Source organism: Odontomachus brunneus, unplaced genomic scaffold, assembly GCF_010583005.1.
Source record: "Odontomachus brunneus isolate Ranch 3 - 2012 unplaced genomic scaffold, Obru_v1 Obru_scaffold_155, whole genome shotgun sequence".
Classification (NCBI taxonomy): Eukaryota; Metazoa; Arthropoda; class Insecta; order Hymenoptera; family Formicidae; genus Odontomachus; species Odontomachus brunneus.
In genome coordinates this window covers 524398-529312 of record NW_022639605.1, presented here as the reverse complement: position 1 = coordinate 529312, position 4915 = coordinate 524398, and the positions used below count along the sequence as shown (strand labels likewise).

The following is a 4915-nucleotide window of genomic DNA, read 5'->3' as shown; positions in this document are numbered from 1 at the left end:
GGTTAAGTTAAGTTAGATGTAAGTTAGATTTAAGTTGGATGTAAGATTTAGTTGTAAGATCAGATTTAAGAGGTAGGGTGCGGAAGTGTGTATATGTGCGTAACGAAGAGAAAGAGTTGTTTTGGATTTTGTAACCCCATACTGGGGTCAATAAAGATTGCATACATATATTTATAATTTCTAATTTTTTCATGTCTTATAAACCGCTAGGAACCGAAGTTTGTTAACAACAGGCTCCAAACTTTCGCGAAACTTCCCCTCGATAATTTCGATTCCAAGTGGTAATACCGGTCACCGATTCATGTCCTAACCTGCGTTAAAGTATTGCTTAACCTGACGATAGATTAGCACACGGTGATTCTAATGATTCCAACGATGTTCTTACGATTTATGCTTATATAATGTATTCTTATAGTGTTCACAGTATATTATAATATACCTAGCAAACACTAAATAACAGTTATATATCTTTTATTTAGTGTTTATTGGATAATTTATTAATAGATATTAAAGCAATGTAACAACATTCGATATGCAATGGATATTGTTATAATGTAGTGAAGCAGTGATAATTATTTTTAGATTTTTAACAAAATGTTATGATCAATCCAAACAAAACAATAAAAAGATCCAAAAAAATCCAAATCAAACAAATTGAATTACTAAATTTTGAAAGAAACTTTTAAAGAATACTATTTAAAATAATAGTGTTGTTTCATCAAATGACATGTTTCCTTGGACGCGCGCGCGCGAAATAGAATTTTTTTATTCTCATCATTTTAAAAAATGATATTTCGTTTAAGAATATAATATTTTAATGAAACAAATTAAAATTAAAATTAAATAAGTACGAATATTAAATTTAAAGATACATTTTTCTCCGAAAAACGATATAAAAAGTATAAGACATATGTAATAAAACGAATTCTAGCCAAAAAAAGAATTCATGACTGCCACTAACTAAGTACTACTCTAAGTACTATTCTGTTTGCTAGTAATGGCTAAATACTAGCTGACAGAAGTCCGGCCGACGGTTAGCCGCTAAATGTCGGCCAAGCGTTGGCTTTCGACAGCCAGTCATTTTCCAACATTGGGCCAGTACAGGCTAACAGAATTCTGGCTGATAGTTGGGTGTCATAAATTTGGCCAAGCGTTGACTTCGTTGTTACTATTGATGACCCTACATGGGTAATTTTCACCAACCGTCGGAGTTTCTGGAACCACTTTTTACACGTGCTACAGGATACAGCATTCTCACTCAGGGCCGATCAAATCATTTCTTATGCTTCTACAACATTCTTTTTAGTAGAATGGCGAAAAGGAGACAATGTCTTAGGTTTTCGAATGACATTGTTACTACTGTTTCTTGAAGTTATGTCAGTAGTACTATTAACTATTATAGCTCTTTTTAAAGCTTAGAGATGGCGCTTTAAAATGATTATTCGACGGGAAAAAAAATTTTAATTTAAATAGGTGCTGTAATCGATTTAATATAGGGGCGGAGAATTAATTTATACACCTGATACTTGCTATGTAATGATTAGACAACAACTATACCACAAACCTAATTCTACATTTCAGCGAATAATCAGTCAGCAACGAGTTAGTGACGAACTAGAAAATGTTATCTAGCTTGTATTAGCTAGACATTCATTTTTTATTCAATCCGACTAGTTACATTTTTACTCGAAATAGTAATATTGTATACTTTTGACTAATTTTTCTAAAATTTAGCTACCAATATTCTGAAAATCTATAGTATTATATTGGGTTGTCGGAAAAATCATGACACATTTTTGCAACAGATGGCGCTAGTTCATTTTTGGAAGTACTAAAGTCATTCGCATTTATATTATTGCTATGGCATTTGACAGATGACAGATTTAGCTTCATTCTATAAAAAAATTGAGCGATTTGGTTGAGTTTTGGAGATTTTATAACAAGTTGAAGATGAAACTGTGCATTTTCGTCATATATAAGGTATAGTAAAAAAAAATCCATTATTTTTGCATGAAATTGAAGGCTTTATTTAGCATAGTTAGAATGATCCGATTTAGGTTAAATATGTACCGTTTTGTTCAATAACTTGTTGCCATTTTGAAGGTAATTCCATTATGCCTCTCTCATAAAAACCCTTGTCCCTATTGACAAAAAAACTGGGACAGTCGATTTTCACAAGCTTCTCTTGAGGCGAATTTTTCACTAGCAAAATCATTCGCCATAGGAAGGAACAGGTGGTAATCACTAGGTGCCAGGTCCGGACTATAAGGTGGATGCATAAGAACTTCCCAACCAAGCTCCCGGAGCTTCTGGCGAGTCACTATCGATGTGTGTGGCCTGGCGTTGTACTGATGGAACACAATTCCTCTCCTATTGGCCAAAGCTTGCCGCTTCTGGGCGATTGATTCCTTCAAACGGTCCAATTGTTGACAGTACAGGTTCGAATTAAGAGTTTGGCCGTAGGGGAGCAGCTCGTAGTAGATGATTCCCTGCCAATCCCACCAAACATTCAGCAAAGCCTTCCTGACCGTCAATCCTGGCTTGGCCACCGTTTGCACCGGCTCATCGCGTTTCGACCACGACCGTTTTTGCTTGACGTTGTCGTAAGTGACCCACTTTTCATCACCAGTCACCATCCGCTGCAGAAATGAGTCGATTTTGTGGTGATTCAGCAGCGATTCGCAGATGGAAATTCGGTCCATGAGGTTTTTTTTGCGTTAATTCGTGTGGCACCCATACATCGAGCTTCTTTTTGTATCCAGCTTTATTCAAGTGGTTCCAAATGGTTTTTTGTGCAATGTTTAGCTCCTGGGCAATCGAAACAGTGCTTACATGACGGTCGGACTCAACGATTTCCATTATTTTATCGACATTTTCAATAATTAGCCTTCCAGAGCGTGGTACATCTTTAACATCAAAATTACTGAACGGAATCGACGAAACCAAAATTGCGCGTGATTGGCTGTTACAGTATCAGCACCATAAATACTATTCACATTTTCAGCCGCCTGGCTTGCGGTTTTGCCTTTATCGAAGAAAAACTATAAAATATGGCGTATTTTCTCTTTGCTCGTGTCCATCTTTGACGCGCGCTCAAACAATACTGAGTCAAACAATCACAAAACTGTCTGAGAAGTTTTTTTTAGTACGAAATCTTATCTTTCTAACGCCATCTAGCGTAAACCAATCGCACTTATACAACGCGAGATACACATTACTAAAGCCATCTATTGGAAAAATAATGGATTTCTTTTTACTACACCTTATATTACATCTGTAAAGGGAAGAACGTGCGTCAAGCTTGTAAAAAGTTGCGTAAAGTTTACGGTGACAATGCTGTACAAAAACGTCAGTGCCAACGATGGTGCCAATGAGATTCCATGATAGTGATTTTGATTTCAAAGACGCTCCTCGGTTAGGAAGGCCTATCAAGGTTGATGACGACAAAATAAAGGCATTGATAGAATCAAACCCACGTTACACGACACGAGAGATTACAGAAACATTGAACATCCATCATTCAAGCGTTTACGACCATCCGAAGAAGCTGGGATACGTAAGTAAGCTCGATATTTGGGTTCTTCATGAACTCAAAGAAGTTCATTTGACGGCGCATATAAATATCTGCGATATGCTCATTAAACGTGAGGAAAACGATCCTTTTTTGAAGGTGATAACTGGTGATGAGAAGTGGATTGTTTACAACAATGTGGTGCGCAATCGGTGTTGGTTCCGATAATTTGCTTCAAACGACTTCGAAAGCAAACATTCATCAGAGGAAGGTTATACTCTCAGTGTGGTGGGATTTTAAAGGTGTCGTGTTTTTTGACCTCCTACCAAGGCACCGAACAATCAATTCGAATGTGTGCTGTCGGCAATTGGACAGTTTGAACGAATCATTCAGAAACGTCTAGAGCTTGTTAATCGTAAAGAAGTTGTGTTCCATCACGACAAAGCGAGACCACACACAAGTTTGATCACCCGTCAAAAATTATTGGAGCTTGGGCGGGATGTGTTGCCACATCCACCATACTCGCCTGACCTTGTGCCATCAACTTCCACTTGTTTCACTTTCTTCAAAACTCCTTGCGTGGTATAACGTTCAATTCAGATGAGGCTGTAAATCAACACTTTGTTCAATTTTTTGCCGATAAAGACAGATCCTTCTATGAATAAAGAATTATGAAGTTCACTGAAAGATGGCAAAAGGTTATCGAACAAAACAGGCAATATATCATTGAATCATCTTTGTTCTTTATATAAATAAATGGCCTTTGAAAAACATTGAAAAAATACGTCATGACTTTTTCGACCACCCAATATATAAATTTTTGTAGGTTTTTTATAGATTTTCTATATCATAGATTTGCAGTACTGGTAGTGAGTAACGAAACGCACCCTTTGTATTACTGCAATTTTTCTAAACAAACAGATGACAATTTAAAAAAATTGTCATGTGTTTGAATTTGCATGTTGTATCGAGCACAACAATGGTTCGAGAATCGCAATCGCAATTACGTTCAATCAACTATGAATCACGACGAAGCAGTTCACAATTGAGAAACTTGTGACGATGCACACCTACATCGTCACTAATCCGGCCCGACCGACCACCAGTCGGGCCGTGCACCGGCGCGTTGCACCAACCTAAACGCCGCAAGACCTAAACAAAATACCGAGTAAACAAAGCGAGCGAATAACACGCGATAACGCGATAACGATTACACAAAAGAATCGATCAAGAGCGCGCGCCGCAGGCACGCGACAATCACGTGCACAGCGAGCGAAGACAAAGCGGCGTCGAGTATATAATCCGCGGCACCGAATTAATCGAAACTAGATCGATCCGGACCGTCAACCGAACTCGATGCTATACAGCGGAGAGCAAGGCCTACGACCGACTCGTCTCTGTCTC

The 4915-nt window shown here is 37.8% G+C and overlaps 1 pseudogene; it reads left to right on the top strand.

The window, feature by feature from the left end:
• The window catches only part of LOC116850784, a 22760-nt pseudogene extending 18984 nt beyond the window's left edge, over positions 1–3776 (top strand).
• The last annotated feature ends 1139 nt before the right edge of the window (positions 3777–4915 follow it).